We start from the raw sequence: 13,812 nt of genomic DNA on the forward strand, positions 1-13,812 counted from the left end.
CCAGGTAGATGTAACATATTTGGATTTTCAAAAGGTGTTCAATAAGGTACCGCACTTAAAGCTACTTATTAAGAGCCCATGGTGTTGGGGGTAGTATATTAGCATGGATAGAGGATTGGCTAACTAATAGAAGACAGAGAGTTGGGATATGGGGGCATTTTCGGGATGGCAACCTGCAACTTGTGGAGTACCACAGGGATCAGTGCTGGGGCCTCAATTATTTACAATATATATTAATGACTTAGATGAGGGAAGTGAATGCACTATGGCCAAGTTTGCGGATGACACAAAAATAGGTGGGAAGGCAGCGGCGAGGATGACACAAGGAGTCTACAGAGGAATATAAACAGGTTAAGTGAGTGGGCAAAAAACTTGGCAGATGAAATATGTGGGAAAGTGTGATATTATGCATTTTGGCAGGAAGAATGGAGGAGCTGAATATTATTTAAATGGAGAAAGACTGCAGAAGGCTGCAGCACAGAGGGATTTGGGAGGAGAGGTTGAGTAGGTTGGGCCTGTACTCATTGGAGTTTAGAAGAATGAGGGGTGACCTTATTGAAACATATAAGATTCTTAGGGGGCTTGACAGGGTAGATGCTGAGAGGTTGTTTCCCCTTGTGGGAGAGTCTAGGACCAGAGGGTATAATCTCAGAGTAAGGGGTCGCCCATTTAAAACAGAGATGTGGAGGAATTTCTTCTCTCTGAGGGTAGTCAACCTGTGGAATTCTTTACCACAGAGGGCTGTAGAGGCTGGGTCGTTAAGTATATTCAATGCTGAGATAGACAGATTTTTAATCAGTAAGGGAATCAAGGTTTATGGGGAAAAGGCAGGAAAGTGGAGTTGAGGATGATCAGATCAGCCATGATCTCATTGAATGGCGGAGCAGACTCGATGGGCCGAATGGCCTACTTCTGCTCCTATGTCTTATGATCTTAACGTAATTTCCCTGCTTTTGTACTCTATGCCCCTATTAATAAAGCCTAGGATACTGTATGCTTTATTAACCACACTCTCAACCTGTCCTGCCACCTTCAATGATTTTTGCACACATACCCTCATGTCCCTCTGCTCCTGCATCCCCTTTGGAATTGTACCCTTTATTTTATATTGTCTCTCCACATTCCTCCTACCAAAGTGAATCACTTCACACTTCTCTGCATTAAGTTTAATCTACCATTTAGCAGCCCATTCTATCATGCTGTCTTTGTCCTTTTGAAGTTCTACAATATCCTTTTCAAGTTCACAATACTTCCAAGTTTTGTATCGTCCACAAATTTTGAAATTGTGCCCTGTACATCAAGGTCTAGGTCATTTATACATATCAGGAAGAGCTGGGATCCTAACACTGAACCCTGGGGAACTCCACCATAAACCTTCCATTAACTACTACTCTGTTTCCTGTCATTCATCCCATTTCATATCAGGACTGCTACTGTCCCTTTTATTCCATGAACTCTAACTCTGCTAACAAGTCTGTTGTGTGACACTTTATCAAATGCCTGATGCAAACACTACATCAAAAGCATTGCCTTCATCAGCCCTCTTTGCTGCATCAAAAAAGTCCAGCAAGTTAGTTAAATTTTCCCTTAACAAATCCATGATGGCTTTTCTTAATTACCCACATTTGCCCAAGTGACTATTAATTTTGTCCCAAATTGTTTCTAGAAGTTTCCCCACCACTGAGGTTAAAGTGACTGGCCTGCAGCTGCTGGTCTTATCTTTACATGGTTCTAACATTTGCAATTCTCCAGTTCTCAGGCTAAGGAAGACTGGAAAATTATGGTCAATGCCTCGGAAAATTCCACTCCCACTTCCCTCAGTATCCTTAGGTGTATCTCATCCGTTCTCAGTGCTTCATCAACTTTAAGTACAGACAGCCTGTCCATTACTTCCTCATCAATTTTAAACACTTCAAGTGTCTGAACTACCTCCTCCTTCGTTATGACCTGCGCAGTATCTTCTGCCTTAGTAAAGACAGGTGCAAAGTATTCACTTAATACCTCAGCTATGCCCCTGCCTCCATGTGTAAATCCCCTTTTTGGTCCCTAATCAGCCCTACTCCTCCTTTAACCACACTTTCACTATTTGTATGCCTACTTATATTTGTACGAGTGCATTTCACTTTCATAATAAACATAATTGATATATGCGAAAAACTGCATTAAAGCATCACTTGTTTGATTCTAGTATAGTCAGACATTACAATTCCTGAATGAAAAATCAAAAACTAACTGGAAACAAACTTAGCAGTATCCTCATAAATAATAACATGGTTATTCCAAAGTATAAAGTTATTATGGGTTTTCAAGATCCAAAATTAATGCGAAACAAAAAGGGATATAACACAATTCTTAATTCTGCTTACATCAGCTATCCCTCCATCAAAAACTCAAAAGTGCTTCCCATTGAAAATAAATTTATCTATCAAGACCTGTGTGTTATAGGAGCAGGAGATGGCCATTAAGATCTTGTCCTACAATTCAATGAGTTTATGGCCAATCTGTGACCCAAGTTCATGTATCCACCTTGGTCTCATGCCCCTTAATACCTCTGGTTAACCAAAATTTAACAATGTGAGATTTAAAATTAACAATTGACCTAGTTCTATACTTTTATCACCCGTTGCATGTCAAAATGTTTTCTGACTTCATTCCTGAAAAGCCTGGTTCTAATTTTTAGGCTTTGTCCCCTAGTCTTAGATTCCCCAGCCAACAGGAATATTTTCTCTGTATCAAAACTGTCAGTTCCCCTTAACTTCTTTGATCAAGTTATCTAAATTCCATAAAACAACTCCAGTTTGTGCAATCTTGCCTTGTAATTTAACACCTCGAGTTTAAGGTATCATTCTGGTAAATCTACACTGCACTCCACCCAGGGCCAAGGTATCCTTCCTAAGATGTGGAGTCCAGAACTGCTCACAGCAACTCCAGGTGTGATCTAACCAGAGCTCTGTAACGATGAAGCATGTCTTTTAAGCTCTTGCGTGCTAGTCCGCTAGGTAGAAGGCCAGCATTCCATTACTTTTTGTTATTTTCTGTTCCTGTTCACGACATTTTAATGATATGCCTGGAAATCCCCCCACACCAATGTCTTTGGAGTTTCATTGTTTCTAGCTTTGTACCATTTAGAAAGTACTCTGTCCTATCCTTTTTAGATCCAAAGTGGATGACCTCAAGTTTGCCTACCTTGAAATCCATTTGCCACACTTCTGTCTATTAATTATCTCTTCATATCACATCATGTAATACTTCCATCTACACTGCCTACAATGCTGTCTACCTTTGTGTCATCAGCAAACTTGGGTCTGTGGCTCTCTAGCCCCTCATCCAAGTCAGTAATACAGTTAATAGCTGAGGCCCCAACATTTCCCTTAAATGCAGCATAGTGCCTTCCTTGTAATAGGTGTCTGCCACCTGTAAAAAGGATTTCATGTTCCAATAATCCTGTGGGAAAAAGTTTCTTCTCATCTCCCCATTGCCTGTTTAGTGATAATCCTAGTCTGGCCCCACCCTGTTTCCAATTTATCAAGCAATGTAAACAATCTTTCACTATTTCCCCTCTTATAAAGGTTTTCAAAATTGTAAAAGGTTATTAGGTATCTGGTTAATTCTCTATACCCAAGTGAAAAAAAAGCTCCAATTTTTCAAGCTTTCCTTCATAATTGTAACCCATCTTTCCATTCTCACACTAACCCACTTCACTCTTTCCAGTATTCTTCCCATAATGAGACATCAATAACAGCATTCAATATTCCACTGTGAAGGTGTCAACACTCTCGTTTGTTTAAGTGCCTGTAAAAGAAGATGCCATGTCACTACTGAAAGATTGGAAGAGGAGTTTTCTTGGTGTCCAGATCAACATTATTGTCCAACCATCATCCCTAAAATAGTTTAAGTGTTATTTGATATCACTGCTGTTTGTGGAACCTTGCTGTGCAGAAATTAACTGCTGCATTTCCCTACATTACAATGGTGACAGCATTTCGAAATTAATTTATTGGCTGCAAAGCACTCTGGGATATTGAGGATGTGAGAGTTGATAGATCAAGTGTAAGTTCTGTCTTGTACAAATTCAGCATCATCATTTCCTCAATGTCTTCAATTATAAAATCCAGAAAATCATTTGCTTTTTACAGTCTTTTCTACTTGACTCTCATCTTTAAAGACCTTCAAATCTGCACTGCTATATCTTACTAGTCCTCCACTGAATCTTACTGCTCAGGATATACCTGCACAATGTACAACTTCACACTAATTCCTGATGCATCTTCAATTCCCCAAGCCTAGTAAGCTTGAAAATCATCACTTTCTTATAACAATGTCCCATAATGTTCCTCCATTAATCTACAGGTGACAATTTTTGGCCAAAGCATCCCCCCATTGGACCATAATACCCTGTAAAATGTCTTCCAAGTAAGCAACGCCCCACTGAATTTTTTTTTAAAAACTTCGAGGTCTTTGAGGGGCCAGCCTCAGCTTGTTTTGTTGGAAACCGACTTATAGAGTTACTGTTTATTCATTTGATCAGACAGTTAATACTGTCCCTCCTAAGCAGCTTATCCTGGGCATTTACTTCCTTCAAGAGAGGTGAGGAACTGTATACTCCAGTTGTGTTTCTCTTCCGCAGAAGCAGTGGAAGATTTGCTACTTCAGAATCGATTCCGGTTTGTGTCCATGCTAAGATTGACTTCACTGATTCTCCAAGAAAGTACAGGACAAAAAAAAAACAAAATGATGGTGCCCGACAGTCCAGTCAATAGTACAAAAGATTGCCCTGCACTTTGCAGCTTGGGCTTCCCAATGGGTAGGAGCCTGAGTGAAGTAGAGCAGAGTGCCATTTATGCTTGCCTGACTTCATAAGCATCGGTACTGCTATAATTTACGGAGACAGCTTCATTCGATATTTTGGATGAAATCCATGCATTGGAAATGCTTCTTGTTTGGAAGTTATCCATTTGGGAACATGAAATTGGATGCTACTGCAGGGTTCAGAGGACTGGTACATGCTTAAAAGGGACAGGTAACACTATTACTATTTCTATACAGTAATTACAGAATGGCTCACAGGACTGGAGCAAGACAGAGCAAAAGGAAGCAACATCTTTTGACACTGAGCAGTGCAGGGTCCCACGAAGTGGCACAGGGTCAACGGCAAGAAGTAACAAGGGCACAAGTGCCAACTTCATCACCATCACCCCACATTCAGCCAGGCAGAATTAGTCTCAATACTCTGTTAGGGACCATGATGGGAGGAGTGTGCAGTTAAATCTAGACTTACTTCTCCACAAGTCGTAACAATAGTTTAAAAGTTTAATTCACCCACAAAGGTAGCCAATTGTTACCCTTTGATACTGTTATACTCAGCCAAAAAAAAACTCTAACCAGGCTTCTCTCAGTAAACACAAAAGAATTGATTTATTAAACAAACTACTTTTTAAAAACAAGTTGATAAACTGGTTAACATACAAATTGTAGTTTAGAAGTGTAACAATTTTCCCCTTTTTAAAAAAAAAGCAGATATTTGAACCCCCATACACAGACACAAACACAAGGACAAAACAAACAGTCCCCTGCAGAGGCTGGAGGGTGGGTGCGTTTCTTTTTCTGGTCACAACAGACCAGGAAGTGCTTTCAAACTGATTTTTTGGTGAAACTGTCCTTGATGACTCTTTCTTACCACAACTTTGCAGACTTTCAAAGTAAAACAGATGAGTTTCCTGATGAGATGTTTCTGAGGAAGGTTTAACACAAAGGTAGGGCAGGGAGAGGGAAACGGAGAGTCTTTTTCTTGCAGCTTGCTTCTAAGGCTTATCCACTCACTCTAACTGAGAGTTTTAAAGACTAAGATGTTCAAAGGATACTTCTCTTAGGTTAAAAACACTTAGCCTATCAGTAAGAGCCTAACTTGGCACCAGCAGTTCATTGTTAACTAAGATATATAAAATATCTCCTCCCTCTCCAGGTATTCTATGCTGGACATCTATCTTGACTCATGGTTTTTTGAAGAATGGCATATTCACAGCCTCAAACTAACATTGCAAACTGTTAAAAGTAACTCAGGAGGAAGAGTGTCCAAAATACAATGTCTTTCAAATTTGCCAAAACCAATTTCCTCACGTGCCTCCAACCGTAAGGAATGAAACATCATTTTCAAATGCGTTTCATTACAAAACATATACAACACATATACTTAAATTTTAAACAAGCAATTGCCCATTTTCACTCACTCCTTAGACAGAATCTCTGTATGGGTCCTGATCTTTTGATTTCTACATTATACTAACATTACATTCTGGTAATGCATCAGCAATTACATTATCTTTTCCAGCAATATGGTCAACCTTCAACTCATAAGGCTGTAGTAACAAACTCCATTGAAACATTCTGGCATTGGAGTCTTAAACTTTTTTATGAAGGCCAGGGGATTAGGTCAGTATATATATTAGGGTTTCTTTGCGGCTATGCCGGACGGATATCTCAAAATGTTTTGGAGCCAGTAACAATCCCAGGGTTTACTCCTCTATGGTAGAATGTCTTTTTTGATGTCGATTTAACTTTTTAGAAAAGTATCCCACTGGCTTTTCTATGCCTGATTCATCTTCTTGTAATAAGACCGCACCCACCCCCAAGTCACTGGCATCAATTGCCACCTTGAAGGGTTTAGTGAAGTTCGGGGCAACCAACACTGGTTCATGAGTTAAAATTCCCTTCAACCTCTCAAAAGCTGTCTGACGCTCTCTTGACCATATTACAAAAGAAGTCGAAGGTAGTAAGTCTGCTAGTGGAGTAGCTATTGTGCTGAAGTTTAGCACAAACCTATGATAGAAGCCACACATTCCTAAAAATCTCATGATTTCTTGTTTAGTTTTAGGGGCAGGGAATTCCATCAAAGCCTGTACCTTCGCTGTTCTTGGCAATGCCTGTGCTTGTCCTATGACATGCCCTAAGTAGGTTACTCGAGCTTTTGCAACCTCCCTCTTGGCAAGGTTTATCATGACAAGGTCAGTCACTCTCACCTGACCTCGGGAGTTCAGCACTTTTGTCCATGTTTGAACCAAGGCTGTAATAAGGTCAGGAAGTGAGTGGCCTTGTGGAATCCAAACTGAACAATAGGGAGCAGGTTAGTGCTAAGCAAGTGCCACCTGATAGCAACTGACTGTAATTTTTAAAATAGGACTTCCAATTGGTTTAAGTGATCCTTTTAAACTTTGATCCTTTGAACTTTTTAAAAATTCATTTGCGGGATGTGCGCATCGCTGGCTGGGCCAGCATTTGTTGCCTATCCCTAACTGCCCCTTGAGAAGGTGGTGGTGAGCTGTCTTTTTGAACCGTTGCAGTCCCTGTGGTGTAGGTACACCCACAGTGCTGTTAGGGAGGGAGTTCCAGGATTTTGACCCAGCGACAGTGAAGGAACAGCGATATATTTCCAAGTCAGGATGGTGAGTGACTTGGAGGGAAACTTCCAGGTGGTGGTGTTGTCATGTGTCTGCTGCCCATGTCCTTTTAGATGGCAGTGGTCGTGGGTTTAGAAGGTGCTGCCTAAGGAACCTTGGTGAGTTCCTGCTTCTATAACCCAATATATCATCCAGGTAAACCACATAGTTAGGAACAATGCTTATAACCTGATTCATTAGTCTTTGGAAAGTGGCTGGAGCATTTTTAGACCGAATGGCATCATTCAGCATTGGTATAGCCCATTCAGTTTGACAAAAGCCGATATCTCCTTAGCTCGTGATGTTAAAGGTCTTGTCAGTATCCTGTCAATAAATCTATATCTTAGTGAGGAACACGGCACTGCCAACCCTGTCAATACAATCTTCACCTCGCCCACACTGATAGCAGTGTCTGCACTCAGACTCACCGTGGCAGTTAACATTACAGCTTGATCAGTTGTATTTTCAGTCGGGGCTCTTTTGCTGGAATCATCCTGGCATACCCCAATAAGTCCCATGGATTTCCCATGCAACTTCCAGCAATTTTCCCGAATATGTCCAACTCTGTTACAATGGAAACACTTAGGTCTTCGGATGTCACTCCCACCCTCAGAATTTTCCTTTCTGGTCTGCGGAGGAGATTTTAGCACATTCCCACTTGTCCATTCTCTTCTCTGGCCACTTGCCTTCCTTTCACCCTCCCACTTTCTATCCTTCTCAGGTTTGTAGGGGTGATGGAAAAAAGGTTTGGATTTATGGGCAAGCTTGTAATCATCAGCCATTTCCGCTGCCTGTCCAGATGTTGAAACCTTCTGGTTCTCCACCTGAGTTCTATTACTGGAGGGAATGAATTTTTAAATTCCTCCAGGAGAACTATTTCCCTAAGGGTCTCATAAGTGGTCTTTACCTTTAGTGCCCATATCGAACAAAGCTAATTTGCTTTACCCGCTCAAATTCAATGTGGGTCTGCCCAGGCTGTTTCCTTATGCTTTGAAGCTTTTGCCCGTATGCCTCAGGGACCAATTCGTTTGCACTAAGAATAACCTTCTTTACTGCATCGTCATCCATAGACACCTCTTCCGACAGTGATGCATAAACCTCATGAGCTCTGCCCACTAATCTACTTTGCTGGAGCAATGTCCAGTTTCCTTTTGGCCACTTCATTTGCTTAGCTACCTTCTCAAATGAAATGAAGAATGCCTCTACATCCCTTTCCTCAAACTTTGAAAGGGCATGTACAAATTTAAACATCTCCCCACTGGACTCTGGGTTGGGATAAGTTCTTCTGCCCACAAAACATTCCCCGACATCTGATGCCTCGGTTTTAAATTCCAGTCTTTTAAGCGGCCATTCCCTTTCTCGCTGCTTTTCGTTGCCTGAAATTCCAGTTCCAGCTGCTGAAATGTTCTCTCTCTTTCTGCTCTTTCCTGATGAAGTTTAAGTTTCTCCATTTCTTTTTTGTGTTCAAGCTGCCTCATTTGCAACTGAATCCTAGATAACTCAATTGACTCACCCCCTGGAAAATGTGGTCTCTCTTGTATCCCTTCCAATTTCAAATGCTGTGCTATCATCTCAACTATGCCTGCTTTTCTTACCTCTTTGGTTAATTCTAACTTCAAACTCATCTGCCAATTCCCTTGGCTTAGCCTTGGATCCTTTTTGTAAACCAGTCAGGGATAAATCTTCCATCTTTAAAAAAGTCATAGCAACTTCAAAGCCATGTCAGTTACCAATGAATCAGAAACCTGGTGTTTGTCTTTTTATACTTTAACAATTATCATTAATTTGCATCCAATCACTTGTTATCCATGCTTCAAATCCTGTGACAGACCCCAATCTTATGTTATGGACCGTGATGGGAGGAGTGCGCAGTTATTTCTACTTCTCCATTTCTCCTCAGGTTGTAATAATATTTAAATGTTTAATTCACCCACAAAATTGGCCAATTGTTACCATAGAAAAGTTACAGCACAGGAGGCCATTTGGCCCATCTTATCCATGCCAGCCCGAGGACACCCTGGTGGCCTTTCTAATCCCACCTTCCTCCACCCGGCCCATAGCCCTGCAGTTTACAGCACTTAAGGTGCAGATCCAGGTACTTTTTAAAAGAGTTTAGAGTTTCTGCCTCTATCACCAACTTGGGCAGCAAATTCCAGACGCCCACTACCCCCTGCATAAAAAAGTCCTTCCTCATGTCCCCCCTACACCTTTTGCCACATATCTTGAATCTATGTCCCCTGGTTCTAGAATTCTCCTCGAAGGGAAACAATTTTATCCTGTCCACTCTATCTACTCCCCTCATAATTTTGTACACTAAGTACCCTTTGACACTTATTCCCAGCATAAAAATAACTCGAACCAGGCTTCTTTCAGTAAACAAGAAAAAAATTGATCTATAAAACAAACTACTTTTTAGACAAGTTGATAAACTGGTTAACATGCAAGCTGTAATTTAGAAGTATAACGACTTTCCCCCTTTTTAAAAAAATATATTCAAACCCTAATACACTCAGACATTAACACAAAACAGGACAAAACAAACAGCCCCCTGCAGAGGCTGAAGGGTGGGAACATTTCTTTCAAAAGGATAAAATTTGAGATCATCTTGACACTGTTGATCTAACAGAATTCTGGTCACAATAGATCGAGAAGCTCTTTCAAGCTGATTTTTTGGTGAAATTGTCCTTGATGACTCTTATTTATCACAACTTTGTAGACTTTCAAAATAAAATACTTGAGTTATTCTGATGAGGTGTTTCTGAGGAAAGTTTGGGTGGAATTTTCTGAGCCCGCTGGTGGTGGGTGTGGATAATATGGCGCGAGCGGCTTCACCACGGTGTGGAGGCAGGTCGCGATCATCCGCTCAGCCTGCCGACAGCGGGTCACGTTTCCCCTCATCGGTCAGCAGGGAGCTAATTGTAATACATTAGCATCTAATTAAAAGGCCATCCCGCCAGGCTCTTGGAACCCGCTGTATCGTCTGTCCACGTGGGCAGGAAAGCACAGCAACGTGTTTCACAACACACAGGCAACATGCACTTGGCAGCTTCACTTTGGGGGAACTGAGGTGATTGAGCAGCAGCTTCTCCACAGCTCACACGCTGTCTACAGGCCTCAGGGACGCCGGAGGGGGAACTGATGTCTGGCCCCGCAGGTGGCTGCTGTGGGTGGGGGGTGTCTGGGGGCAAGTTCTGGAAAGCCTTGGAAGTGGCTGCTGAGGGGGGGGTCAAGTGCTGCCCTGGGGCTGCATTCAGTGCACAGGTAATCGAGGCAGGGGGCAGGGTAAGCGAGGGAGGTGGCCATGCATTAGGGACACTGTATAAACAGACCAGGCCTCTGCAACTGAGACAGATCAGGCACAGCCACAGTGATATGACTGGGGTCAGGCTCCTAGCCTGCCCGCCCATGCAAGCATTGCAGAGGCACCAAAGGGCCACCAAGTGCTCCAGACCTTACCCACCTCCCCTGCCCCGGCACAGACTGAGTCCGCCACCACTTTATTGAACCACGGAGCAGTTGGACTGCACATGTTGTACAATCTCCTCGCCAACACTGGCCATGTAGCAGTCACTGCTGGGGGCGCTCACAGCCTCTCTCAATCTCAGCATCCTGGTTTGGTCCAGAGTCCCCCATGTCGCAGGCTGACAGGGCAGCCATGCAGCGCACTCATCTCTGGCTATCCAAGGGGTGACCAGCTCTCTCCGGGAAGCATTAAGGGGTGGTCACACAGGGCCAGGAAAGGTACTAAGTACAGCCATGATAACCACGTCTCTCTCTCTTTCATGCTGCAGGAGGGCCATGTCAGGATCATGAATCCTGGTGACCTGGCTGTATGCCTGGCGGCCTACAGAGAACGTAGAAGATGGAGGAGAGAGCGACTGAGGCTCCTGGCCGCACAAAGGCAGGAGCAGCAGCCTTAGGAAGAAGGGGCAGCAGGGGCTCCCACACATGCTGCCCAGGAGCGACAGTGAGCTGTGGCTGGTCGGTGCCTAGCGACACCCAGGGTCTATAGACGCTGCCTGCCATTCCTGCAGATGACTGAGAACCAGTGTTGCCGATGACTGCGTATGTCTAGGGACCTGGTGGCTCATATCTGCCAGTTATTGCAGGACTTGGCGCCAAGGGGACATGGAGGGCATTCACTGCCAGTGGCTGTGAAAGTGACCACGGTGCTCAATTTCTATGCCAGTGGCTCCTTTCAGGGCTCCACAGGTGACCCCTGTGGGATTTCACAATCCGCTATCCACAAATGCATCCATGAGGTCACAGATGCATCTTCCCCATGGCAACAACTTTGTGCATTTAGCCCGGGACCGGGACAGCCAGGATGCAAGGGCCATTGGATTTGCCCAGATCTCGGGATTCCCACAGGTGCAGGGTGTGAATGACTGCGCTCATGTGGCACTCAGGTCTCCATTGCTACACTTGGCGCCCTACATCAACCACAAGGGCTTCCACTCGCTGAATGTGCAGCTGGTGTGCGACCACCAGAAACGCATCCTGCAGGTATGCGCATGGTTTCCAGGGAGTGTGCATGTTGCCTGCATCCTGAGTCACTCGCAAATCCCTGCAGTCTTCCAGGGTCCACAGAGGCTGCAGGGTTGGCTCCTTGGGGACAAGGGCTGTTGGCTGATGACACCCGTGCGGCAGCCTCAGAATGCAGCAGAGCGACGCTATAATGAGGCTCATACAGCAGCTCACAACTTGATGGAGCAAACCATCGGGATGCTGGAGATGTGGTTCCGATGCCTGGACCGGTCTGGTGGAGCCCTGCAATACAGTCTGCGGAGGGTGTCACACATCCTCATTGTCTGCTGCGTCCTTTACAATCTGGTGCTGCAATGGGGTGAGGACCTGGCTGAGGAGGAGATGGAGGAGCTGCACATCTCCTCCGATGAGGAGGACGCCGACGCGGATGAGGGTTAGGGGGTTCTTGGTGGTGACGATGATGGGGATGAGGCTCTCGCACTGGGTAGACGAGGCAGGTGCACTCAGGAGCCCCTCATAGCTGCCAGATTTGTGGAGGATGATGACGACATGCAGTGAGGTGTCCCCGTAGATCCTTATGTCACAGTTGTGAACGTTTGACTCCAGTCTGGCTTATCCCAGCACCAATACCCTCAGTGAGAAAGCTCCCGTCATCGAGATGCAATGGAGACCCTAATAGTCGCTCGATCGCAGGAGGATGATGACAGCATGCAGTGAGGACATGCTGCATGCTCACTTCACATAGAGAATGTCTGACTCCTGTCTGGCCGAGGGCAGCTCTCTTGCGCTCCATGATCAGGGCCATCACAGAGACGCAGCCATGAAACTTTAGGTGCATCTGATGCTGTGTCCGCCTTAAGCACCTCAGCCCTTCAGGAGCTGGTGCACAGCATCACTGGTCACAGATGCTGGTGTGATGGGGGCCAGCCCTACCTTAAAGGTGCTGAGAACACACAGAGAGAATGAGGGAACTCTGTGGCGCCTGCCCACTACATTCTGGAAGCAATGACCAGCATTATAGGGGTGCAGACATCGGTAATGTTTCCAGGGAGTGTGAGACTGGACTGTCGCTGTGGTCTGAAGGCCGCACAGACACAGGGAAGAGGCCCTGGGCTGAGACACCTGCCTTTTATCTTGTGCAGAAAGGTTTCACATCTGAGTGACAAGAACACTGCTCATCAGAACAAGGAGCCATAGGCAGGGAGACATTCTTGGGAATTTATTGACAATAGTGAATATTCTGTACAAGTGATTAAAACCCATGCCCAGGCTGTGCAACTAATTCTCCTTAACTGTCCTAACCCTGCCGCTACGTCTTGGTGCTCCCTGGACATCCACAGCAGAGGTGGAGGCAGCCTGCTGACTGTGACGCCCTGTCTGCGATGACTTTGGCGGGTGTCCTCTGGAGGAGCTGAGACTTGGAGGGTCCCGGCCTGCTTTCGGAGTCCTGCTGTGTGGCAGTGACACCCTCCTCGGCCTGTGGAGCTGGATCTGCGGAGGTCACAGGAAGATGGGAGTCAGATGGGTCGGTCACTCCCAGAGTCACCTGGGTGGATGGCCCCAGAGTGTGCACCTGCTGATCCTCCTCCCTATGGGTGCCCGAGGGCCCCTGGCTGACTCTGTGAGCGGAAGGGGTAGCTGGGGTGAGATCGAGCTGCCCAGTACCCCTCTCGCATACACACTGCTGGAGGCCAACTATGGCATCAGCGATGGAGTTAATCCCGTGCAGCAGTGATGTCCTGGACCAAGGTCTCCATGGCGGCCGCCATCTTGCCAGTGTTGACCTTGGTGTGTTGCAATGCCAACGCTATCACCTCAGCCTGAAGACGGATGGGATCCTCCATAGTGCCTTGCAATCTGAGTGCAGCGGACATCCCTTCTTGTAGTTCCC

General features: G+C 45.0%; 1 protein-coding gene across 4 annotated transcripts in view; it reads right to left on the reverse strand.

Annotated features, from left to right (window-relative positions):
* dpy19l1l (dpy-19-like 1, like (H. sapiens)) overlaps positions 1 to 13,812 on the reverse strand; it is an 85,831-nt gene that overhangs the window by 41,700 nt on the left and 30,319 nt on the right. The gene's annotated exons all lie outside the window — the stretch shown is intronic.

The sequence above is a fragment of the Cetorhinus maximus genome, chromosome 4, assembly GCF_964194155.1.
Source record: "Cetorhinus maximus chromosome 4, sCetMax3.hap1.1, whole genome shotgun sequence".
In the NCBI taxonomy this organism is placed as follows: Eukaryota; Metazoa; Chordata; class Chondrichthyes; order Lamniformes; family Cetorhinidae; genus Cetorhinus; species Cetorhinus maximus.